This window comes from Neofelis nebulosa, chromosome 5 (assembly GCF_028018385.1).
Source record: "Neofelis nebulosa isolate mNeoNeb1 chromosome 5, mNeoNeb1.pri, whole genome shotgun sequence".
Lineage (NCBI taxonomy): Eukaryota > Metazoa > Chordata > Mammalia > Carnivora > Felidae > Neofelis > Neofelis nebulosa.
The window spans coordinates 46,373,738-46,401,582 of NC_080786.1; the positions used below are offsets into that span (position 1 = coordinate 46,373,738).

At 35.2% G+C, this 27,845-nt stretch overlaps 1 protein-coding gene across 2 annotated transcripts in view; it reads left to right on the top strand.

Annotated features, from left to right (window-relative positions):
* LOC131512033 (arylacetamide deacetylase-like 2) overlaps positions 1–27,845 on the top strand; it is a 195,443-nt gene that overhangs the window by 95,343 nt on the left and 72,255 nt on the right. Inside the window, exon 2 of one of the 2 annotated variants that reach the window (XM_058730242.1) lies at positions 26,269–26,353. The exons of the other annotated variant lie outside the window; for it this stretch is intronic. The gene's annotated coding sequence lies outside the window, so the exon portion shown is untranslated. The remainder of the gene's footprint in view (positions 1–26,268; positions 26,354–27,845) is intronic. 2 annotated transcript variants of the gene reach the window in all.

Here is a 27,845-nt window from a genome sequence, read left to right on the forward strand (position 1 = left end):
AAACTCAATTTAAGAACTGCCCAAATCTGAGTATTGGCTCTGCCCCTCCTCAGGTATATGGGCTTAGGCTTCAGTTTTTTTTTCCGTGTAAAAAGTGAGTTTAATAATAGTACAAAACTTGTATGTTTCTTGGGAGGATTAAATGAGTTAATGCAGAAAAATGGGTATCATAATGATATAAAAACCAACGGACTGTTCTGAGCCCTGAATTAGTTAATAGGTCTTAGTTCAGATTGCTATAACAATACCATAGACTGAGTGGCTTAAACAGCAAGCATTTCTTTCTCACAGTATTGGTAAAAGGTATGTCTTCTAGAGGTTGGGAAGTCCAAGGCCATGGTGCTGGCAGATTCATTGACTGGTCAGGGCTCCCTTCCTGCTTTACAGATGGCTGTCATCTTTGTGTGTCTGCACATGGAGACCAGAGAGGGAGGGTAAGTTCTTATGTTTCTTATAAGGGAATTCATCCTCATTCACAAGAGTCGCACCCTCAAGGCCTGATTTTCCCCAATGCCCCACCTCCTAATACCATCATAATGGGGCTTAGCATTTCAGCATGTGAATTTGGAGGGGGGAGGACATAAACATTCAGTCCAGAACAATATATAAAGCTCTTAGATGTGGAGCACAGTGGGTCATCAATAACTACTAGCTATTTTACTCAAACGCCTATCCTAGATGTCTGCCAGGTTATATCAAAGCATCATGAACTCCCGATTGTCTCTCTATTCTTTTATGTCTTGCTCTTTTCTGTATCAGGAAAGCCCCAGCTTCCATGTAGGTATGAAAGCCAGAAGCCAAGGATCATAGTCCTTGCCCCTGGTTATTTCCATGAATTCTGGTAGTTTCACTCGCTCCTCTTCATTTTTACCTCCAATTCAAACAAAGTACTTGTTTGTTACTCTCTGAACCATTGTAGAAGATTTCTGATTTCACTGCCTCCTCTTTCACATCCCACCCCTTCCCTTTTCACCCATTTTCTATCTTGCACACACCAGTGCTCATATTATCGCCCTACTTAAAATTTGTTGATCCCTAGTTCCCTTCTATCCAGCTGATGTCCTTACTGTGGTGGAAAGGTTCTATGTGTTCTAGCCCCCTGCCTCTACAATGTTGTTTTTGCTTTCATTTACTTGCTCAGTATGTTTCATTTACATGGGCCTGGTGGTTCTTTGAAGAAACCAAATTCTTTTCCATATAAGGCCTTCACTTTGCTAAGCCTGGACATTCTTCCCGTAGTCTTTGTACGTTTTGAGCCTTCTCATTCAAGTATCAGCTTAGATGTTACATGTTAAAGAAGCATTTCCTGACCACCCTATCTGAAGTAATCCCACCCATCCCAGCCTCATTATTTCCTATCACATTTCCCAATATTTTCTTTCAGAAATTCTTTAGTCTATTTATTTCACTTTCTTGTGTATCGTCTCTTGCCCTAGAGTGTATGGGACACAGAAGAACAAGGACTATGTCAGTTTTGTTCATCATTGTACTCTTGGTCTCTAAAGATGTGCCTAGTCAGTAATACTCATTCCATCAGTAGTTTCAGGATAAATGCATGATTCAGACCAACTCTTTTGAAGTGAGAAGAGGACGTCTATGTCCCTTGGGAAGAGAGCTGAAGCAGGGCTGGTAACTAAATTGGGGGAATGGAGAAGAGATTTGCCTGTCAGGTGTGGCTAATTAATATGTAGGTGTGGGTGAGGTAGGGGTAGAGGCAGGAAACCCAGCTGATGCTAGGTCAAAGGGACTGTGATTAGAAATCCACAGCAGATGGTGTGATAGAGTTAGGCTTGTGTCCTTCACGGGTACAGATGAGTATGGAGCTATTGCTCGAGGAGGTAATCAGCTGACTTAGGGAGCCGTACATGCCCCTGTAAAGCTATCAAGAAGCCAGGAGCATTGGAAGTCAGTTCAGCCAGGATAGATGAAAGAGGGCCAGCCAACGACAGAGAGTCAGGCACAGTAGCTGAGTGTGTGTGTAACTCAAGATTACTGTTTTAACAAGCCAATTTGGCATTTCCCGGGCAGCTCTGGCTTGGGTGTTGTCTCTCCTCTCAAAGGAGCTAATAGCTGTGTTTGAAAAACAAATTGGTAAGCCTCAAGCAAGAGGTAGGGTGTTGACTTTTTAGAGTTCTGACTCATTTAAAAAGTCAAATAACTGTAGTAAAAATGAAAACATTGAAAACCATATAAAACAACCAAGTAAGTCTCTCCCACCCCTACTTTGTAGCCCACTCAATCATCTTCTCAAGAGGAAATCACTAGTACCAGCTTTGTGTATATTTTAGTGGAGATACTCCGTTTCACAAAAAAGTAAGTATGTATGTCATATGAAAATACTTGAGCAGAATAAATACACAGCATCTTGATTTTTCACAGTAATGGTGCACATAGACATACTTTATTCTTTTAAACTGTGGCTAACCAACCCACTGCATAGATGTATACTCACAGTTTATTTAGTTAGACCCTTAGTAATAGACATTTAAGTTTTCAACCTTTTAATCTTATAAACAATGATAAAATGAATAAATTTTGCATATATCAGTTCTTAATATAAATCAAGTTATATTTATAGAAGTGACTTTTTTGGGTCAAAGTGTATGCACATTTACAATTTGAACTGCTATTGCTAAATCACCCTCCTCAGAGACTGTTTCAATTTACACTCCCACTGGTAATGCATAAAAATGCGTTTTCCACCCCTTTGCCAGCGTGTTTTTTGTGGGTTTTTTTTGGGTAAAACTGTGATCTTTGCCAAACTGACAAGAGGAAAACATCACTAGCTGCATGTGTTTAAGAGCTATTTGAGGTTTTATTTTATTCAAATTTATTTTATTTTATTTTTTTGGCACATGTTATTGATAGCCTTTGCTGAAATTTCAGTTGGGTAGTTAATCCTTTCTTGCTGATTTGTTTATTATCTTTTAATAAGTTTATTATCTATTTATTTATCTATTTATTTATCTATCTATTTATTTAATTAGTTTATTATCTATTAATAAAGTTAGCACATTCATTGTCTATGATATGAATTGAAGATATTTTTCCCAATTTTATATTTCCTTTTATAGATTTTTTTCCTTGACCTCTACTAATTTTTTTGGTAGTTAAATTTTTTAGCCTTTTATTTGGCTTCTGGGTTTTGTGTCACACTTAGAAAGAAATTCTTTAAGTTTGTAAGTCTTCCTTCATATTTTCATCTAGTAGGTTTAAATTTTTATTATTGCTGATGATATATATTGAGTAAGTCATATTTCCTTCATTGATTTGAAATGCCACTTTTATTATATACCAAATCCCTTTGTTTCATCTGTTATGGAATTTCCTTTTCCCACTGTTTTCATTATTACAACTAATTATATGCTTTTAATTATAGCTTTATAACATTCATGTATGGCTTAATTACTATCATTTTATTATATGCTTTTCTAAAATATTTATTTTATCTAAAATAAGTAGATATTTATTACTCTTTCTTGTCAGAAATTTCCTAGTAATATTTCTTTGTTAATTTTCTATATGAACTTGAGAATGGGCCTGTTTATTTTTAGAACATCCTGCTAGATATTTGCATGGTATTGAACCTTACTTCCTGAGGACATAAACTTTCCACTTGTTTCCATCTTCTCTTGTGCCCTTCAGGAACATGTTAAAGTTCCTTCCAGAGAGATCATGCGGGCTTCTATTTAATTTTATTCTTAGATGTTTTATATTTTTGCTGACATTTAGGACTAATATCTAACATTATATCTTCTTTACTGACTGTTTTTATACATAAACTTCTAAAATTTTCTATGCTTTCATTTTGTATTCATTTACTTTACTGAATTAGATATTATCCTTTTTCACTTGGTTCTCTTTGGATTTTTAGCAGCACTGGAGTTTTAACCAAGGTATATACCTAAAATCCCTTTGGTTTTATTTTTTATTTTTATAAAAAATTTTTTTTTATTGTTTATTTTTGGGAGAGAGAGAGAGAGAGAGAGAGAGAGATAACGCAAGTGGGGGAGGGGCAGAAAGAGAGGGAGACATAGAATCTGAAGCAGGCTCCAGGCTCTGAGCTGTCAGCACAGGACCAGAACTCACAAGCTATGAGATCATAACCTGAGCCGAAGTCAAACGCTTAACTGACTGAACCACCCAGGAGCTCCTATTTTTTATTTTTAAAAAATGTATGCAAGTGTTTGTTTCCTATCTTTGGAGATTTGGTAATTCTGGCATGGATTCTGAGCATCTGGATTTTATGTAGCTTTGTAGGTAATTCTTGGCCCTACCCAGGACAAGAACCATTATTTTCTTTTTATTTTATTATTTTATTTTATTTTATTTTATTTTTTGTTTTGAGGGAGAGAGAGAGAGAATAGGAAAGAGGGGCAGAGGGAGAGGGAGAGAGAGAATCTTGAGCAGGTTCCACACTCAGCACAGAGCCCAATGCAGGGCTTGATCCCACAACTGTGAGATCATGACCTGAGAGGGAATCAAGAGTTGGACATTCCAGTGACTGAGCCACCCAAGAGCCCTGAACCATTAGTTTAAACTAGGGAAATATGAGCTAAAAATGCTATATCCTGGCTGGTTGATATTAGACATAATTGCAAAACAGGAAATCCATGATTTTCTGAACATTAAATATATCCGTAAAATTCTAGATTACAAATATAATAGTACCTTTTTCCTTCTTTCCTTTCTCCCTTCCTTTCCTTTTGTAAAGGGGGCACACTAATTAATACAATCTCAAGGTATGGATGTAAATGAGGACTAGGGAGGTCACATGCTCTGTTACCTTTCTTTTCCTCAGAGTTTGCTTTTCATTAATGTGTTTTATGTTCTGAGAATTTATTTATACTTCTTTGTAATAATAATCATGGTGTGGTTTTCTATTGACAAGCAGATTTTATGTGAAAAGGAAAAGGAAAACCAGGCTATCCAGATGCTTCTTTTGGATACAGGTTCTGCCATATTAAAACAGCATTTTTTTTTTTTTTTTACATTTTTAAGAAGTTTCTCTTATAGACAGTGTTTTGATTAACTGCACAACTTTCTATGCAGCAATAAGTGTGCTCATATCTGCACCTATTTTCCCTATTCTAAAGCTTTTAATGTTACTATTCTTGCTTTCAAGAGGAGAAATGGACAAACACACATTTGCAATTCTACATGTAAAAAGCTATATAGGGAGTGACTGCAGGGCATTCAGGATTTTAAACTCAGACCATAAGAGAAGTCAGGAATATACTCCTGACCCCTTAGACGTAGTTCCAAAGAACAAACTATCAAAAACAGCCTGGCAAACCGTGAGGAACCCACAGAAAATAAATTTTGCATTCCTGGGACTCTCCCATTGTACTGTCTGTAAATGTTAATTAAATGTTTTTGTCTTCCGTGACCTCTGTTACCCTTTCACAATGATGTTTTGGAAAATATTATTTATAAGTGGGAGATAAGCAGTTTTGTCAACATCAAGTAGGTCTTTTGTGTCTTAGGATGAGTGAATATTTCTTGGACATTGAAGGAGAGATTAAGAAATGATTGGACCAGGGGTGCCTGGGTGGCTCAGTCGTGTCAGTGGCTGACTTGTCCCAGGTCATGATCTCGCAGTTTGTGAATTCGAGCCCAGCCTCAGGCTCTGTGGTGTCAGCTTGGAGCCTGGAGCCCACTTAGGAATGTGTGTGTCTCTCTCTCTGCCCCTTCCCTGCTCATTATCTGTCTCTCTCTCTCTCTCTCTCTCTCTCTCTCTCTCTCTCTCTCTCTCTCTCAAAAATAAATAAACATTAAAAAAAATTTAAGAAAAAAAATGGTTGGACCAGATGGAGTTGAGGTTAATGTGGGCTTTTTAAGGCATGCCTTGTTGACAAAGATGCAGGAAAGCTGATTGTTTCCAGACTTTGCTGAGTGTAGTTTTTATCTTTATTTTTAAATTTTCAATCTCAAGGGCTTCTTTATCAGTGCTTCTTTATCAGATGAGTGAGATTGGTGCACGTTGCTTGAGTGCTTTAAGAACCCAAAGCACTTTAGGGGCGCCTGGGTGGTGCAGTCGGTTAAGCGTCCGACTTCAGCCGGGTCATGATCTCGCGGTCCGTGAGTTCGAGCCCCGCGTCAGGCTCTGGGCTGATGGCTCGGAGCCTGGAGCCTGTTTCCGATTCTGTGTCTCCCTCTCTCTCTGCCCCTCCCCCGTTCATGCTCTGTCTCTCTCTGTCCCAAAAATAAATAAAAAAACGTTGAAAAAAAAATAAAATTTTAAAAAAAAAGAACCCAAAGCACTTTAGCATCATTTTTGAAGTCCTAGAGAACCTATATGACAGACTCTACTAAATTTATTGATATAATTTTGGTTTACTTTGCTAAATAACTTACCATTCAAGGGGTCTTTCTCTAAAACTACCCAGTCCTTCGTGGCTTTTTCCATATCTCCAAACTATCATTTTAAGATACAAAGAGAAGTCAACTCTTTTTCTGGTTGTTAGGGGTTAGGATCAAAATTCATTTGAAAAATGGAAACAGAAGAAAGAAAGAAAAGGAAGCTCAGCAAGATGCAGGCCACTTTAGCTTGAAATTTCTAACTAGAGCCAAACTAAATCCACTTGGATTTAGTGTACTGAAACCCTGAAAATGGTAAAAAGTAGAATAAATACTGAAAATTACATGTGGGAAAGGGAGAACTGGGAACCTTGTTTCATAAAATAGTCCCGAGAAAGCCATTTTAAACTGAATGTTGAAAAATTAAATTGACTTCTTATAAAATGCTTCTTTTTTCTATTAATTTCTTCTTTAACTTTTTCCTTATAGACTATTGTCCAGTAAAACCATAATCATCCAATGGAAAAACATGGTATATATACAGAAGATAAATAGATGCAAATCAATTTACAACAGAATCATTTATACATATGGAAATAAAATTAAAAGTAATAAATTCCAGGGTTGGATAATTATTTTTTGCTTCTTTCTTAATAGGTTACCTTTTTTTTTCTTTTCTAAATTTTATTAGGAAAATTTTATTAAATTTTTTTAACGTTTATTTATTTTTGAGACAGAGAGAGACAAAGCATGAACGGGGGAGGGTCAGAGAGAGGGAGACACAGAATCCGAAACAGGCTCCAGGCTCTGAGCTGTCAGCACAGAGCCCGACGCGGGGCTCGAACTCACGGACCGTGAGATCATGACCTGAGCCGAAGTCGGCCACTTAACCGACTGAGCCACCCAGGCACCCCATTAGGAAAATTTTAAACATATAAGCTAGGTAAGAGAAGGAAACAATGTACAGCTACATAGCCATCATTAAATTCAACAGGCATTAATATTATGCATAGTGCCTTCTCTCTCTTTATTACGTTTTCTTCAGCTTTTTATTTTAAAATAGATTGACAGGAAATTGTGAGATAGTATAAAGAGGTCCAGTGTACCCTTTACCTGGTAGTATCTATTATTTTTAAAATCCTGGTATATTTGCCTTTAATTAATTTTAAAGGGCAAACATTTTCTTAAAAGTAATTGGGTCTTTTGGTGGAAAAAAATGTACATTTACCACCCCCCTAACATCATTGAGATATAATTGACATATAACACTAAACTGGGTAAGTTTAAGATGTACACTGTGATGGTTTGATACATTATATATTGTGAAATGATTACCACAATAATGTTAGTTAACACATCCATTACCTCACATGCTTACCTTTTGTGTGTGTGTGTGTGGTAAAAATATATAATATCTACTCTCTAAGCAACTTTCAACTATTTAATACAGTGTTTTTAATTTTAGTTGCCATGCTATACATTAGATCCCCAGAATTTTTTCATCTTAAAACTGAAAGTCTGTAGCCTTTAACCAACATCTTAATAACATTTATCTTCACACACACACCCCCCCCCCCCCCGCCCCCAGACTCTGAAAACTACTGTTCTACTCTCTTTATAAGTTTGGCTTTTTTAGATTCCACATATATATGGTATCATACAGTATTTTTCTTTCTCTGACTTCTTTTACTTAGCATAATGCCTTCAAGGTCATCCATGTTGTCACAAATGGAAGGATTTCCTTCTTTTATATATATATATATACATATATATATATATATATATAATATGTATGTATATATATATATATATATAATATGTATGTGTATATATATATATATATATATATATATATATGTATGTATATAATTTCACATGTTCTTTCTCTCACAACACTCATCTTTTGATGGAACCTTAAGTTGTTTCCATGTCTTAGCTATTGTGAATAATGCTACAACGAACACAGAAATACAGATAGCTTTTCAAGTTAGTGTTTTCATTGCTTTTGGAAATATTCCCAGAAGTGGGATTGCTAGATCATATGGTAATTCTATTTTAATGTCTTGAGAAACATCCATAATCTTTTCCATAGTGGCTAAGCCAATTTACATTGTCACTAGCAGTGCCCAAGAGTTCACTTTTCTCTACTTCCTTGCCAAGACATTTTATCTCTTGTCTTTTTCATAACAGCCATTCCAAGTGTGAGATGACATCATGATTTGTGATTTGCATTTTTCTGATGATTAGTGATGTCTAGCACCATTTTATATATGTATGGGCCATTTGTATATCTTCTTTGGAAAAATATCTATTTGGTTCTTCTGCCCATTTATAAATCGGATTTTTTTTTGCTATGTATTTTGGACATAAACTCTTTACTGGATATAGGATTTGCAAATATTTTCTCCCAGTTCATATATTGCCTTTCCATTTTGTTGATTTTTGTTTGGCTTTTTAGTTTGATGCAGTTCCACTTGTTGATTTTTGCTTTTGTTACTTGTGATTTGATGTCATATCCAAAAACTTATTGCTAATACTAATGTCAAGATAGTTTTTCTCAAAGTTTTATTCTAGGAAATTAGTTTCAGGTCTTACTCTTCAATCTTTAATCTATTTCAAGTTAATTTTTGTGAGAGATTAAGATAGGGGCTCAGTTTCCCAGCACCATTTATTGAAGAGACTATCCTTTTACCATTGAGTATTCTTGGCTCCTTTATCAAGTGTTAGTTGACCATAAATACAAGGTTTATTTTGGGATCTCTGTTTTGTTCTACTAATCTATGTGTCTATTTTTATGTCAATACCATACAGTTTTGATTAATATAGCTTTGCAATATAGTTTGAAATAGTGATGCCCCTTGTTTTGTTTTTCTTTCTCAGGACCACTTTGGCTATTTGGGGTCTTTTGTGGTTCCATATGAATTTTAGGTTGCTTTATTTTTGTGAAGAATGACAATAGGATTTTAATAGGGATTGCATTGAATGTATAGATAGCTTTGGATAGTGCACATTTGAACAACATTAATTCTGTTTTATAAACATGGGATATCTTTTCATTTATTTCAATAAATGTCTTCAAGTTCCTTCATCCAGGTCTTTATGTTTCAGTATACAACTCTTTCACCTCCTTGATTTAATTTATTTCAATTTTTTAAATTGTTCTTAATGCTATTGTAAATAGAGATTTTCTTTTTCACACAGGTTTTTGTTAGTGTATAGAAATGCAATTTATTTTTGCATGTTGATTTTTGTATCCTGCACCTTTATTGAATTTGTTAATTAGTTCTCCTAGCTTTTTATGGAGTTTTTAGGGTTTTCTATATATAATATCATGTATCTGCAAACAGGTACACTTTTTTTCCTTTTTGATTTGGATGATTTTATTTCTTTTTCTTGCTTAATTGCTCTGGCTAGGACTTCTAACGCTATGTAGAATAAAAGTGGCAAGAATGGGGATTCTTGTCTTGTTTCTAAGGGGGAAAGCTTTCATGTCTCGTTTTTCTTAGTCTAGCTGAATGTTTGTCAATTGATCTTTTCGTAAAACAAGCTCTTAGTTTTGTTGATTTTTTTTTCTGTTATTTTTATGGTTTATATTCATTCATATCTGCTCTGATCATTGTTATTCCTTCTTCTCTTAATTTTGTACATAGTATGCTCTTTTTCTAGTTCCCTGAGGTATAATGTTAAATTGTTTGAGAGCTTTTTTCTTAATGTAGTTGCTTATTGCTGTAAACTTCTTAGAACTGATTTTATTGCATTTCTTAAGTTTTAGTATGCTGTGTTTCCATTTTTATTTCAAGATTTTTTTCTTTTTAATTTTCTTTTTGATTTCTTCTTTGATCCATTTGTTCAATAGCATGTTAATGTCCACGTATCTGAGAATTTTCTAGTGTTCTTCCTATTATTGGTTTTTAATTTCCTATCATTATCATCAGAAAAAGTCCTTGATATAATTTCAACCTTCTTATATTTACTAAGACTTGTTTGGTGACTTAATATATAATTAATCTGGGGGAATGTCTTTTGTGTGCTGGAGAAGAATGTGTATTCTGCTGTTGGATGGAATGTTACATATATATCTGTTAGGTTCGTTTGTTCTAAAGTATAAAGTCCAGTGTTTCCTTATTACTATTCTGTTTGAATGATCTATCTATTGTTGGGAGTGAGGTATTAAAGCTTCCCTATTATTAGATTATTGTCTATTTCTCTCCTCATCTGTTAGTGTTTGCTTAATATATTTAAGTGTTCCAATGGGTGAATATATATTTTTGGAATTGCTTTATCTCTTTATGAAATGACCCATTTATCATTATGTAATAACCTTCTTTGGTCTCTTGTTACAGTTTTTGAATTAAAGTCTATTGTGTCTGATGTAAGTTTAGCTATCCCTGTTCTCTTTTGGTTTTCACTTGCATGAGATAGTATTTTCTAGTCTCCCTTTTTGAGCCTGAAATGAGTCTGTTTTAAGAAACATATAGTTGTCTTTTTTTTTTTTTAAATCATTATCTATTTAGCTACTACCCCCTTGATTGGACAGTTTAATTCATTTATATTTGAAGTAATGTTTGATAGTTAAGGATTTACTAATGAATGCCATTTTATCATATTTTGGCTGTTTATAGTTCCCTTGTTTCTTTTTGTATTGTATTTTTGTGTGTGTGTGTGAACTGGTGATTTTCTGTACTTTGTAGGCTTTGATTCCCTCTTCTTTACCTTTTGTGTATTGGCTATAGGTTTCTGCTTTGTGGTTACCATGAGGCTTACATGAAACATAGATAAAACAGTCTATTTTAGGTTGATAACGATTTAACTTTCATACAAAAATTCTTCTGTTGTACTTTCGTATTAAGAATTGAAGCTTTCTCAGGCCTTTAACATGAATATTCCTGTTCCACATTTCTTGCTCCATCTTGAGGAGGAATTCTCAAGATTGTATGCCTTCTTGGATCCTGAAAAGCCAGGGCAGGTGCTGACAGTGCTGAATACTTAGGTTTGTATGCTTTCTCCTAACTCGGCATATTTGAACCTCTTTCTGTATACACCCACTAGCTATCTGCAAAGGCACACTCACTGCCATTGGGGGCACATGTAGGGAGCTGGCCACGGGATATGTGTGTGTGTGTGTGTGTGTGTGTGTGTGTGTGTGTGTGTGTGTAGAGGTGAGGCATGTGAAGCATTAGGGAAGCCCAGGGGCCAGTTAGGAGGATCTGCAGGTGAGGCAATCTCAGAGGCTGCTGAGTGGGCTTCTTGATGGAGTCTGCAAAGCAGTTAGCAGAATCTGCGACTCTTTGATATGTTTCATTCTAAGTTCTGGCTGCTGTTCTTCCAGCTGCTCATTGCCCCTCAGCCATGCAGTTTACGACTTAGTAGTTTTGGTGGAGTGAGAAAGAAATGGGTCTGTTTGATAGTGTCCCACACAGCTGGGGAAATTAGGTGCTCACTCACATGTTCTCACTTTCCCCTACGGGAGAAATTATGGACTGAGAAGGTCTCTCTTGGCCCTGACCTGTGCCTCCTTGGGAGAAGGGAAAAGCCATTCTAGACTCTTCTTGGAGCTTGGCTCCTAAGCTCTGGAAAACAGTAAGCCGGTTTTCTGATTTGAATGTCAAATGCCTTTTGGAGTTTCCTCAGATTTTCTTCCTGACAGATCATTTTGTTCCAAGGCCATTTACGGACAATCCACAAGTTAACAGCAGGGGCTCTAAATGATGTTTTAGATTCCCCATTCTCCCTGTGATGGAAATAAAGAAGACAGAAGACAGCCAGGTGGGGAGGATAAATTACCTCTCTTGGCTTTGGAGTCTTAGGTGATTAAGAAATGATTGCCTTAGAGTGACAAGATCAGTCTGAGAAGCTTCCTTGTAGGCAGTATCTCAACTCTTATTTTCTTCTTGACATTTGAGGGGTGAACTTATGAGTTATATATGTAATACATAAGTGTATGTATATATTACATGTATATTATATATGTAATATATATAAAATATGTTCAAGTAACATTTTACTTTATAACTTCCATATGTAACAATTTGTTCTCATAAAGGAAAATTTCATAGTATTCATCTGTAAGAGGAGTTAATACAATCATTCCATTAAAAAAAGGCACTCTGTTGAATAAGGGTTCTTCTCAAATCCTTTCCATCATCTAGGGCATAGTAAATAGGAAATAACATAGATTTTTCCTATTTTATTCAACCACAAATAGTCAACAGATCTATTTAACATTTTTTTTCTACCATCTATGTGCCAGATATTTCCTTTTGCTGTTAAACTCCTTAATATGCCTGTCTCCTCTGTTGTAAAAAAAAATCTGACTTACCGTGGAAGAAATGCATCCTATTTAAAATCAAGTTTTGGACCCCTCAAAGAAAAACTTATGTATGCCCAGACCCCATATACTTCTGATTATCTGATTTGTGATGGGTGAGCAGTTACAGTTAATTTTGAGTAAGCTTTTACATCCTGATCTAAAGCATTGCACAGTGTGTTTGGTCTAGCAAGTGTTTAGACTGTGAAATGGTACACTGAGACTTCTACTTCTGTTCCAAGATGAGAAAACACAGAAATTCAAAAAAATAAGTAACAGAAATCATAACCAAGATTTTTGAATTTGAAAAATGTATGTTTTAATCTTATGTTTGGATAGAATTGGAGTCTTTTTTTTTTTTTTCAGAGAACTCTCCTTTTCCTATTTGCTTTAATTATTTTCTGTTGTTCACTCTCCTTGTTGTGATTAGTTCTAGATTTTTTCAATATTTTTCAAAAATCCTAGGTTTGGAAGTTTATTGATCATGGAATTTTTCTCCATTTCTTGAAAGTATAGCAAATCAAGTAAAAAGTACACCTGTTAATAGTTAGAATATTTGAAAATATTTATTATAATATACGACAGCTATAGTATAATGACCTATGTTGTAAGACTCCATTCCAAATTTCTTATATTTCAATTTATTATTTCCTTACTTTATTCAGTGAAAAATCAATTGTATCCTTCATTATTACTACATGCTAAGTTCTATGCCAGGCTTTGGGAATATATGAGTTGAATGAAATTTAGTCTCTTTCCTAAGCCTGCTAAGAATGAATATATACAAATTTAATTATTTGTTGCTGAGTGAAATAGCATCATCATAATAAAATGTATTTGCACCAGAGAGTGGGAATTGATTTACTCTATTTGGCTGGGAGGGGTAAGTGAAGATACATTGTAGGAGGTAACACTTAAGCTGGGTATGGACAAATGAATAGGTAAATGTTAGACGGAGATAGCGGAGAGCAGCAGTGGGTATGGCGTGTAAAGGCTTTCTAGATATGTGCAAAAGACTAAGAAGCATAGCATAACATTATTTGTTAGAGGAGATACTCATTCTTTTATTCTTTCATGTGAAAACATTTAAGTGACTTCATTTACCAAATGTTTTAAGAGAAACAAAGATATTTAAAAGGTCCCTGTCCTTGTGGAGAAAGACAGCAAGAGATAAGTCTAGAAAAGTAAACAAGATCATGCTAAGAAATACAGATTATTATCCTGATAGTGATGAAGAGTCATTGTTGACCCCAGCTAGATAAGAAATAAGAACACAACAGTGAAAAAAGGTAATACTGGGAGCAGATTGGAGGTGAGGTTAGGGGGAGAGAGGAGAAATAAAAGAGATGGAGTTCCTTGAGGAAGCATTTTAGGAACCCAGTGATATAATTAAAGCTGAGTAATGGAGTGATGAGAAGTTACTGACATACAATTAGATGTAGAATCAAAAGGATTTGGGAAAAGAAAGAGTTGGGGTCTTGGAAAATGGAATGGATAAGGTACTAAAAATCAAGATAAAAACTAAGGTATAAGAATAAATTGAGGGGTCAATTACTTATTTGGGGACCTGTTGAGTTTAAGCTTTATTTATAGTTTACTTCCAATCCAGTCCACTCCTCTGAGACCCTCTGACATCTAACTCCTTACATGATGTCCCACAGATGCTTTAAACTTTCAGTCTCTATGATTTTGAGCACTTTATGTACTTCTTATAAGTGGAATCCTACAGTATTTTTATTTTTGTGGCTGGCTTATTTTACTTAGCATAATGTCCTTAAGGTTGATCCATGTTGCAGCATGTGTCAGAATTTTCTTCCTTTTAAGAACTTATGATATTCCAGTGCATGTATATGTGTATGCAGTTTGCTTATCCAGTCATCCATCCATAAACTTTTAGGTTGCTTCCATGTTTTAGCTTGTGATGTATACATAGGGGTATACAAATATCTCTTTGAGACCTTGCTGTCGGTTCTTTTGAGTATAGATTTAGAGGCACACTTGCTGGACCATGTAACAACTCTATCTTGTTGAGGAACTGCTATGCTGTTTTTCATAGCAGCTATACCATTTTACATTCCCATCAACAATGTACAGGGTTCTGGCTTCTCTGCCTCCTATTTTCTGTGTGTGTGTGGTTTTTTTATCCTGAAGAAATCTCCTTATAGTTTTGATTTGCATTTCCTTAATGATTTTTGATGTTGAATATCTTGTTGTGCTTATTGGCCATTTGTATATCTTCTCTGGAAAATGTCTATTCCAGTCCTTTGTTCATTTTTGAATCAGGTGTTTTTTTAATATTGTTGAGTTTTAGGGATTTCTGTATATATTCTGAATATTTATCAGATATGATTTGCTAATATTTTCTGTGGTTGCCTTTGTATTCCATTTTTAAGTTTATTTTTGGAGAGAGAGAGAGAGAGAGAGAGAGAGAGGGAGGGAGGGAGGGAGGGAGAATGTGTGTGCACCAACAGAGGAGGGGCAGAGAGAGAGAGAGAGAGAATCCAAACCAGGCTCCATGCTGCCAACACGGAACCCCAAACAGCACTCCAACTCACAAACCATATGGTTGTGACCTGAGCTGAAATCAAAAGTTGGTGCTTAGCCAACTGAGCCACCCATGTGCCCCTGATATTGTCTTTTGAAGCACAAAGTTTTAAAATTTTCATGAAATCTTTTTTTGCAAGAAATCATAAAGCAGTATTTCTTTTCTTTTTATAAAGATCTTATCCTAAAGTCATCTCATAGTTGAGCAGATGATACAAATATATTGCATTGCTTTTCAATTTCAAGAAATACTTTCTCAGATCTAAAATATCACTTTAATTTTTTTTGAAAACTTTAAAAATATCTTTTAATACAACTTTTTCTGAAGAGATGTTATACAATGCCTGGATCGCTGAGATATCTCTCATGATCAGAGCACAAGTAGTTTACTCTAATTCCCAATTTTTGGTAATATTATTCAAGATCATTTGAAAATTATTTGCAGTAGCTTCAGTGAAGTTTCCCTTGTGTAAGCAAATAACTCTCAAATATTTGGTGGTAGTGGTTTTCAACATGTGTTGAGTATTAGCTTTTATTTCTTTTCCATGGTTTTTTTTCCCCCTTTCAACAAGTAGTCTAGTAAAAATGGTATTGTTTCAACAACTTTAGAAACAAATGAGAAATAAAAATTAAAGCCCATTTAGAAATTTCATATTATTTTGTGTGTAATTTTGGAATATGGAGGGCATCAGGGTGGGTTCAGAGAGCAAGGTTTATAATTAGCTATACCCTAAGTGAGAGAGGTTTGTCACATCTCAGAGATCTGGTGCACAGGCCAACTTCATGAGTTGGGTAGAGATACAAGTAGGCAAGAGGTCCAAATTTGGGGAGGGGCCCAGTAGCAAACAGTATTGACAAAAAGAAAACTACCAAGAGTGAATTGTATTATATATGACAGGTTAATTACTCTTGATTCCTTTTATAGTCTTTGCTATGTGTGGAAAAGTGTGTGAGGGTACAAGTTTAGGCTCCCCACTTGGCCTTTTCTGGCATGGGGGGAGCAGAACCACAGTTCTGTGTTGTTTGATTAGAGTGGTTATTATCTATACATTTCTGCCTTGCTAAGCTGCCCCTTTCCTGGTCCTTTTGCTCCTTTTGCTAGAGAAAGCAGGGTGTGTGTTGTTTCGTTTTGGTGTTTGTTTAATCTGTGCCTCGTGGCTTTTCTAGGTTGTGGTTTTTTTTCAGTGCCAAGTCTGGGATACAGGAACCAAAAAGAAAACCCAAAGAACTCCCCACCCTTTGTTCCTTAGGTCTGGAGCTCTGTCGCCAGTCTGCCTTCCTCTTTCCACCTTTTAGAGACTTCTTACATTTCTTTTATACATAATGTTCAGGAATTTTAGTTGTACTTACTGGAAGAAATAGGGAAATGGATATCTAGCCTATCTTTCTGGAAGCAGAAGTCCATTTCTACATGTTCTAGTCTCTCTGAATCACTTTGATTTAGGGTTGTCTCTTGTATATAGCATGTATTTGGGTCTTGTTTTGTGAACCAAACTGAAAATTATTTTCTTTACATGAGAAAATTAAGTCCATTCACATTTATAGATATGACTGATAGGTTTGGTCTAAATTGTCATATTTTGTCATGCATATTTTGTTTTATCTGCTATGTGTCTTTATGACATGTATATTCTTTGTATTGTTTGACTATTTATTATTTGTGTCTGGGAAGGTTTGTATTTTTATTCTATTAGTTACCTTTGTATTTCTCCTTTTTATAAATACCTTTAGATCTCTATTTTCTTATCTAACCTTTTATTATCTCATTTATACTACTTTTTCTACACCCTTTATTGCCTACCTACAGCAATGAACTTTTTCTGTGTTCCTCTTTCCTTCTTTGTTTTACTAATTTTTAGTTGCATAATTTCTGCATCATCACAGTATATAACATTTGTACCTTAGTCTTCCATCTTTATCCCTCATTGTTTTAGTATTATATATTTATTTATATATTTTAATATGCTCAACGTTTATCCTTTGCTAAAAGTTTCCCAATCATTGCTTGGTTCGATGTTCATTCTCTAGTAAAGTCCTTAAGAAGAGCTGCTGAGTACAGAATCTCCTGAGTTCTTATATGTTAGAAAAGATTTTACTATGTTTGACATATTTTTATGATATTTATTTATTTATTATTTTAAATTTGATTTAAATCAAAGTTAGTTAGCATGTAGTATAATAATGGTTTCAAGAGTAGAATTCAGTGATTCATCACTTACATACAACACCCAGTGCTCATCCCAACAAGTGCCCTCCTTAATGCCCATCACCCATTTAACCCATCCCCCCACCCAACACCCCTCCAGCAACCCTCAGTTTGTACTTAGTATTTAAGAGTCTTATGGTTGCCTCCTTCTCTGTTTTTATCTTATTTTTCCTTTCCCTCCTCCTATTTGTTTTGTTTCTTAAATTCCACATATGAGTGAGATCATATGATTCTTACCTTTCTTGCCTGATTTACTTTGCTTAGCATAATACACTCTAGTTCCAACTATTTATTGCAGGTGGCAAGGTTTTATTTTTTCATTGCCAAGTAGTATTCTGTTTTATAGTAGTATTCTGTTACATATATGTGTATATATATGAATGACACATCTTCTTTATCCATTCATCAGTCTATGAACATGTGGGCGCTTTCTATAATTTGGCTATTGTTGATAGTGCTGCTATAAACATTGAGATGCATGTGCCCCTTCAAGTCAGCACTCTTGTGCCCTTTGGATAAACACCTGGCAGTGCAATTACTAGGTCGTAGGGTAGTTGTATTTGTAATTTTTTGAGGAAACTCCATACCATTTGCCAGAGTGGCTGCGCACCAGTTTGCATTCCCACCAGCAGTGCAAAAGAGTTCCCCTTTCTCCATATCCTTGCCACATTCGTTGTTTTCTGAGTTGTTAATTTTAGCCATCCTGACAGGTGTGAGGTGGTATCTCATTGTGGTTTATGTTTTATATTTGAAGGACTACTTGGTTGCACATAAAATATTTTTTTCATATTTATTTCATTGAATAATTTTATAAAGACTGATTCCTAATTTTCTGGTTTTATATTTGGTCTTGAAAAGTCTGATGTCAATCTGATTATTTTGACTTTAAAAATGCCTTCATCATTTTAAGTTATTTTTTGCCAATTATCCACCAAAATTTTTCAATGTGTAGATTCAGGTAATATTTTTTTACTGTAACTTTTTCTTGGACTCTAGTTTTTATACAGTATCATCCAACTTCTATTACTTTATTTTTCTTTTTTAATGGCTCTGATAATGTAAATAGTCTTTACTTTACCTGTCTTCCAAATATATTTTTACCTGTCTTCTTTACCTGTCTTCCATTTCCACTAACTTCTGACACTTGTTATTTCTTTATGTAATTTTTAGTCTCTTGGTCATTTTCCTGCATTTCTTCAGTATCCCTTATTATATTTTCATTTGGCCCTATTCTTCCTTAGGTGAGATAAGTTTGTCTTTTTCTTGCATTTCTTTCCTGAGTTCAATCATTTTTTTTTCTTTCTTCCTTTTTTTTTTTTTGGCCATTTCTATTTCTGATTCAAATTAGTTTTTCTTACATTAAAGTATTTGATATATTTACTCTTCTCAATAGAATGAGCAAATTTTTAAAAATAAATGTTTATTTTCAGAGGAGAGAGAGAGAGAGAGAGACCCAAGAAGGCTCAACACTGTCAGTGCAGATCCCAGTGTGGGGCTTAAACTCAGGAACTGTGAGATCATGACCTGAGCTAAAATCAAGAGTCAGATGCCCAAATGACTGAGCAATCCAGGTGCCCCCAATAGATGTTTTCCAGGTGTTGATAGCCTTTTGATCAAGGAAATTATGTTTTTGAAGTTATTATACCTTTGCTTTCCTTTTTTTTCTATTTTCTACAACATTTAGCATATGTTAAGCTTGCCCAAGACTTTCAGTAAATATAAAACTGTTCTGTAGCTTTATATATATATAGATTTAGTAACTTGAATAATTATTTTATCAAAATATTGAATTAGACTGTTGCAAACTATAGCTTAAGGAAGGACGCAAATACTGATCACCTTCTTCGAACTTGTAATACTGAAATATTTCTTAGTTTTAATCTCTATGATTCCATTCATCTACTCACGAAACAAGGTATAGGAATATTTGTTTAGTATAGCATTTCTCTAACTTTAATGTACTTATCAATGACTTTGTGATCTAAAATGGAGAACCAGATTCAGTAGGTCTGGAATGGCCTGTAATCTGAATTTCTGCAAGCTCCCAGGGATGTCAATCCTGCTGGTCTGAGAACCATACTTTGAGTATATACTTTGTTGTATGCTTCAGACTTCTATCATAGATCATAATTGGAAGGAGCATTTGTATTGTTTATTTGGTTAGAAATTATGATTTGATATTTGTGTACCTCCGTAGTGTTTTCTGTAAAGAAAGACCTTCCTTGAGGGGTGACATCGGAGCTGAGATGTACGAAGCCCACAAATTCTCTTGTATCTCTTGACACTTTTTTCTTTTATCTGGATAGATGTACAGGACCCTAAGAAGGCCCTTGTATGTAGGGTTATCCTTTGGCATTTTCTGGAGTTTCACTGGTCTTGGAAGGCACCAGGATCCCTATTTCACTTCTACCTCAGTTACTTCCTTATCACTTTACTCCATTTCTTCAGTTACTGTCTTCTTGGAAGCCATGGGCCCTGGAAATACCTAATATCCTTCCAGCTACTAGCCTAGCTGAATAGCAGAGTTTGAGAAACAATTTCAGTGTCAGTTTGGGTCAGAGAGCATTATTGCCTGAAAGTCCTCTGTACCATGAACGAAAAAGTGAAATTGCCTTGGAGCCAGGTATCGTGGGTTAATTTCTGGTGCTGTACTGGGGTGCCTGGGTGGCTCCATCAGTGGAGCGTCTGACTTTGTCTCAAGTCATGATCTCGCACTTTGTGGGTTCGAGCGCCATGTCAGGCTCTGTGCTGACAGCTTGGAGCTTGGAACCTGGAGCCTGCTTCGGAGTCTGGGTCTCCCTCTCTCCCTCCCCTGCTCATGCTTCTGTCTTTCTCTTTCTCTCAAAATAAATAAACATTAAAAAATAAACAACAATCTGGTGCTATATTTATAACTTCTACATGTAAAATTACATTTACATGTAATTAAGTTTCATGTGCAATTAAGAGATATTCTGACAGTGTAAAAGAAAATGACCTTTATCATATTTGTGTCCATAATGGGACCATACTACCCTTATCATATGTTGAATTAAGATTTTTATAAATTTCCTAAGTATCTTGGGGATAGCACAATTATATTGCATTGCAATTTTTATGTTAAATGTAAACATTTAAATATCCAGTTTTTATGCAGTTGTTTAGACATGACTTCACTTATCAAAATATTGGTAGCCTCAACAAAAAAGAAAAAGTTGTTCCTCTCTCAAGCTCTGCTCAGAATGCAGTTGCTGTGTAATTTATCTTTTATAATATTATTCAACCAATATGACAAGCATTTTGACCCATTTTGCACTTTAATCTTTGCTTTTTCTTTTTCACTGAAATAAATTAGGATTGAATAATGAAAATTGTGTTTTAAGAGGCAATTTCTCAGCCATAAACCAAATTCTTTTTACCTATGAGATAGCAAGTAGAGTGTTAGAGATAATACAGCAATATAAGAGGAAAATACAAGTTTGTGAAAAATTCTTAAATTCCCAATTCTCCCTTTAAAAAGTGGATTCAGTAATTTGATGATGTAAGTATAAATGAATCACTAACATTTGGATTTGATTTTTTCTTCCATTGCATGTGATTGCTGAAAAATGGAATTCTGCCTAAAATAATAATTTTTGAATTTTAGTAATCATTTGTGGAGTTATGCATACAAATTATGCACATTCCTTTAACAATCATATCTGGAAAGGAAAGTTTATTTCCCTGATGTTCTCAAAATTACTGACTAAAGGTCATTTTGAGCATAAAGTTGAAGAGATAAACTTGGAAAAAAATGCTAATGCATGTACTCAAGCAACAGGCCAGACAACAGTCAAGCAAATTTTATTAAAAAATACTAAACTTGTTTTTTGATTTACCAGTTATTTTTCATCATTTGTTTTTTTTTAATTCTGTTTCTTTTTACTTTATAGTTAGTATATAATCATTACATTAAAAGTATGTTGAAAAGAAGAAAAAACATCACATGGATTTCTTCTAGTCATTCAAATGTAACCACTATTAATACTTTGATTAATGTTTTTCTGTGCATTTATATCCTTGACATTCTGTAAAGTTATTTTTGTTCTGATTATTTTTACTTAACATTTAACCTCAATGTTTTTCCATACTAAACATTGTTTGAAGATTATTTCTTTTAGTGACTGTATATTATATCCCAGAGCTGTACCATATTTTGGTCTTGTATTCCCCTATTGAATTGTTTCTAATTCTCATATAAATATGGCTATGATGAACATTGTGCACTAAGTTTCTTTGTATATAATAGCTTTCTCTGTGTTTAGAAGACCCAGAAAAACATGCAAATTACTGTATTAAAGAATAAAAACAATCTCTTGATACAATCATTTTTCTCCAAAATGATTGCACTAATTTGCATTCATATTAGTAGTAGGAATTCTAAACAAATAAGTCTTCTTCAATAAAAGGCAAAATGTTTGAACTCATTTTTTTTTTAAATTAATGTTTATCTATTTTTGAGAGGGAGAGACAGAGCATGAGTGGGGGAGAAGCAGAGAGAGAGGGAGACACAGATTCCGAAGCAGGATCCAGGTCTGAGCTGTCAGCACAGACCCTGACATGGGGCTGGAACCCACCAACCATAAGATCATGACCTGAGCCAAAGTCGGGCACTTAACAGACTGAGCCACCCAGGCACCCCTGAATTAATTTTAATTATGAATCTATTGAGATCTTAGAGCTTTTATTTTTTATTTGTAGTTAATCCTTTGTTATTTTTTCTATTTACTCTCAAAGGAAGTTTCCAAAGATAAAGAATGAGATTTTACACTTTGTTGACTATTAAGGGGAAAAAAATCTATGAATAGAGTATGTCTTGCTATTATTTAGGTGTTTTTTTTTAAATTTTTTTTTAACGTTTATTTATTTTTGGGACAGAGAGAGACAGAGCATGAACAGGGGAGTGGCAGAGAGAGAGGGAGACACAGAATTGGAAGCAGGCTCCAGGCCCTGAGCCATCAGCCCAGAGCCCGACGCGGGGCTCGAACTCACAGACCGCGAGATCGTGACCTGAGCTGAAGTCGGATGCTTAACCAACTGAGCCACCTAGGCGCCCCTATTTAGGTGTTTTAAAAGAGAGAGAGAGAGAGAGAGAGAGAGAGAGAGAGAGAGAGAGAGAGAGAGAGAGAAAGAGAGGGGCTCGAACTCACAGACCGCGAGATCGTGACCTGAGCTGAAGTCGGATGCTTAACCAACTGAGCCACCTAGGCGCCCCTATTTAGGTGTTTTAAAAGAGAGAGAGAGAGAGAGAGAGAGAGAGGGAGAGAAAGAGAGAAAGAGAGAAAGAGAGAAAGAGAGAAAGAGAGAAAGAAAATGAATATATATATCCCAAGTTGAGGCAGCGCCAACTGCAAGATCATGACCTGAACTGAAATCAAGAGCCAGAGGCTTAACTGACTGAACCACCCAGGTGCCCCTCATGGAACTATTTTCTTAATTTTGTTTTCAAATTGTTCATTGCTGGTGTGCAGAATGACAATTGATTTTTCTGTATTCATACTGCATACTCACAATGTAGTTCAACATGTTCCTCTATCTTCTGTATTTCCTACAAAGTAGCAGCTGGATTAAAAGTCTTTTTTATTATTATTAAAATTATTAATCAGACTTGGTATCCATCTCTTTGGCCATACTGTAAGTGAGGCTGTGTTCTTCCATCAGAAGACACATACTGTCTGGGTTTTGCTCATTTTGTTGTTAGCAACATGATGCTTAGTGCCTAGACCTGCTAACCGCAATTGGGCTTTAAAAAATGTGACATTCTAATTGTATCACTTCTTTTTAATATTAGCTGTATTATTTTATAAAGAGCTTTTCCTTCTTACCTATATCTAGGTTGACAGGTAGTATAGTTCATATGAGATAGTTTGAATAACTTCTTGATTTTTTTCCTTTATGTACAGTTTTTAAGATGATGAATTACTTTACTGTCATTCTCAGAAGGTAACTAGTTTATTGGTTTACTTTTTAAACATTTTTATATACCCATGAATTTAAACATTGTTAATGTGCTTCAATCCATTGCAACTTTTCTCCATATTAAAGCTTAAACTGTTGCATGTTTGGTCAGTGGGAGCCTCTTCAAATTGGCTCCTGTGTCCTTTTGACGTGACCCTTGAATTTGATGGCTTCCTTATTATCTGGTAAGATGAAGTACTCTTGGCTCAACTGGTACATTTCTTGCACTGAAATCAGTCATTTTCCAAGAAGTTCTGGTTTCTTTCACTGTGAAATGTTATTTTAAGATCACGGTCTGGACACTTAGATGCTCACTTCTCATGGGTTGGTTACTATAGATCATTTCTAAGTCTTCTTTAGTAGTCAGGAGTATGAAATGTTACATGTGTAAAAACACACTGAATCATTTACATTTAAAGATGAAATATGTTGTGGTTTTACAATGACATTTCCTCTTACTATGATCTTATAAATGCTTCTCCACACTCTGCCCCTCCCAAAAGTAAGACACTTAAATGCATTTTATTTGCCATGGCTGATCATCTGAGCCTCCTCTGGCCTGCTGTTTTTATTCATGCCCCTCAAGTTTTCTTATAGTTTTTCTAAAGCTCCCAAACAGATTAAACTGAAAGTATGAGAACATGAGGATAGATAGATGTTTTTAGGAAGTTTCCCATCTATATAACAGCAAAACTGTTTTTACATTAGATTTAAAACACTATAAGTTACTACTGTAAATGCTTAGAATCCAGATACTTTAAGATAAACTTATTTTTAATGTTGAATATTTAATTGTTTTATTCAAAGAATTCTAAATTTGTTTCCATCCTATATAGTACTCTGATTTGGGAGTGTCTCAAAAAGTTAGGTAGTCTTTGAAAAGACAGCTTTATAAATGTACAATAATGTAATATGTAAAGAATTAAAATATTGAGCAGCATAGATGATTTTCATCTAGCTGGCATATGATGTTTTGCTTTTGCCTATAAAGTGTTTTGATGTACTGTTTTACTGATTTCATTTCATTGTCTATGCTTCAATTAGAACTCACTGAGCTTCCTTAAGGCAGTTATTTCAAATTTTTTTTGCCAGGTAGGAAGATCTCCATTTCTCTAGGGCCAGTTACTGGGGCTTTGTTTTGTTTTTTGGTGATGTCATGCTTCCATGATTCTTTGTGATCCTTGTAGCCTTGTGTGAGTGTCTCTGCTCATTTGAAGAAGAGACACCTCTTTGAGCCTTTGCAGACTGGCTTTGGAGTGAAAGCCCTTCAGCAGTCAGCTCAGCCAGAGAGTCAGAGCAGACTGGCTGATAGGGTCCACCAGTGGGCAGGCCACGTGCCAGGGACTACAAAAAAGTCTGTTACTCACTGTGTTCCCTTTCCCCACGGGATGCTTGTGGGCAAATGGGATTTTTCTTGATAGTGCATTCTGAGCAGTAATGTAGGGACAGGGAAACTTTTTTCTTTCCCTTTTCAATGCATCTTTGTTCATTCCTGTATTGCACTTACATGCTATTACCTCTCATTTGGATTCCAGAGCTCCCATGAAGGTATTTTCTACCGTGGAGAATTGTTAAGGGAGTGTTGATGTGGGCACATTAGGCTAGAACCTCCTGTTCTGTCATTTTGCGGATATTACTCCTCAACATTTTCTTTCTTTTTTTTTTTTTTTCTTTTTTTTTTTTTTCTTTTTTTTTTTTTTTTTTTTGGTTCTTCTTTTGATGAAAGACATTTTGGCCCCAGGCCTGCTTCAGATACACGAGATATTTATTTTGTTGATGAGTTTTTAGATTTTGAAATTGTATGTTGATTCAAAAGGCAGTTTATGAAATGGAGCTGTTTGTTTCTATTAGTGCAAGTCCTAATCTGGTAATTAATAATAGATGAAAGAAAGCCATTCTCTTGTGCATTAAAAATTTTCGGGGCGCCTGGGTGGCTTGGTCGGTTAAGCGTCTGACTTCGGTTCAGGTCATGATCTCACCGTCCGTGAGTTCGAGCCCCGCGTCGGGCTCTGTGCTGACAGCTCGGAGCCTGGAGCCTGTTTCAGATTCTGTGTCTCCCTCTCTCTCTGCCCCTCCCCTGTTCATGCTCTGTCTCTCTCTGTCTCAAAAATAAAAATTAAAAAAAATTTTTTTTCATATAGCCTTTTCAGTATTTTGATCCCACTCAAGATTCCCTGTTATAAAGAGTCACATTAAATGTTCTGCTGACCTTTCATCTTTACAAAAAATCTATGGCTAAACCCTCACTCTCCAATTTTTTCCCTAAGGAATGTAAAGATCCTACAAATTACAATAAACTGGTGATGTGTGTACTTTAATTTCTCGCATAACGTGGGGTACTTTGAATGATTTGTTGAAACTACAAGCATATTTTAATAGTAAAACATGTACTTGTGGCATTGTGGAATGGACAGGAATCAAATTTATGGGGGATACCCTACTACCTCACACGAATTAGTTATATTCCCCCTTCTTTTCCTTCCTTTTTAAAAAACCCTAGCAGTAGCATACGGGATGTTTTAAAAATAAAGTATGGCTAATTAACAAAGTATAGAGTCTGTAAGTAGCACGTTTGAAATTTCCATTTCCCAAAGTTCTTTTAACACTTCTTAAACCAATTTGCCTATTTCAGTGTACTTTGCCTGTTACAATTTCAAAGGACATGTCCTTATGTGATTTGGTGCATAAAAATTATACCAAATGAGTATTCCTGATCTTTCCCTGGAGTATTTAAGAAAAATTATGTTCCGTGTTAGCTTGTTAAGCAAGATGTCACTAGAAACTCACATGGAACCTCTGATTCTCACCATTTTACAACAGGATAAATAGTAAAGAAATTCGGCCTTAGGTGGCGCTTGTGTTTTCTAGTTAGTTCATGGTCTCTTCATCTGTCAAATCAATAGCCCTGTAAGCCTGCTGTGTTCATTTTTGACAGGGAAGTTCTAGTTCACTTTTCTGGATCTTTTCTGGACAAGAACATATCAAGGACTGCTATCAAACCCTTTCTTCCTGTATCTCAGGTGAGAGGAAAAAGTGACTTATTATTCTTAGCCATTTTGAGCAAGTCTTGAATTTGTCACAGAGAGGGAGAGAAAAGTAATTTGCATCCTAAGGTAATCTAAAATAATAGCCTTTGTATGTGCATTGGGATATGTCTAAATATGAAGATAGTAAAATTGTCAAAGAAAGCTTACAGATTGTAATGAGGACAGAACAAATAGTTCAAAGGAACATTGATCTTTGAATCTACAGGTAGCTCTTGATAAGAGCACTACATTTTTCTATTCTTGGGTAGCAAACTTTCTTAGATTCATCAAAACAACCTCACTCAAGAGCCTGCTGATCTTTTTTATGTGATTTTTCATGCCTTTGAATACATTTTTAATAAGATTTCACTGTTGAAAAGACTGGATTTTCTATTTCTTGTTACCTGCTGTTGTGTTTATTTTCAGACTAAATCAAGATTATGACTGTTTCACATAGCCATTTAGTATCTTTAAATTTTCATGACCTATATTGCCTCCTTTTAAGAGTGACAAATTTAGCCATCAAAACCAGAATGGTAAAACTATGAAGATGTCTTTTACACCAAACACCAAGACTACCAAACAACATGAGTAATTTTCTTTTACTTTATAAAAGGAAAAATGCGGGAAATAATAGTATTTGTATATAGGATCATGCCATAATTTGAATTAGCTCAGCATTACTGTCAAAACTGTCCTGTTTGCCGAGCCCAAGATATAAGAAGAGTTGACAAATCAAAAATAGAAGCTCATTTTCCTTACAGTAATTCTATGCAAAATGTTTTAGTACATTTGCACTTTTTAGGATGAATGGAAATAGTCAAGTTTATGTGCAAAGACTACCACAGTAACTATCAATAAGCTGATTATTAAGAGAGTTACTAGGTTTGAGATAGCTTGCCAATCGGTGACAATCATGGCACACATCTTATAGGATAAATTAAAACACCCTAGAATCAGTGACCTCACTGTCAATAATATGTTCTTATTCTCAAGGGAATCATGTACTAAATTGTTAAAAAATTTGTATGAAATTAGTGGGGGAGTTTACATTTCTCCATTCTTGTTTTTTTTTTCATTATTGTAATAAATAACCAGAGTCTTTCAGTCCTATAATCTAAAAGTGCTTTCTGCTTCTCCCTCCTGCTTGCCTAAAGTCCACCACAAGGTTCGAAGTATCCTGGAAGAAACATCAAAAGAATGATGACTTCTGTAAAGGACTTTACCACACACTCTTAACTGTTGATTTTATATTGAACAGCCTTAGGCATATGGGAATCCTTGTTCTGGGAGCAAGAAGCCTGTCAAGTAGGATTTCTGACACTCCTAGTGTAGATGCAGTTGACTTTATGATAGTAGACTACCAAGTAATTCAAGATCAAATGAATAAGAATTAATTACCTCAGACTGAATTAGAGAGCAATTTAATCATGCTTAAGGTTTTATTATTTTTTTTTTTTTAAATATGAGAACGGGGGCGCTTGGG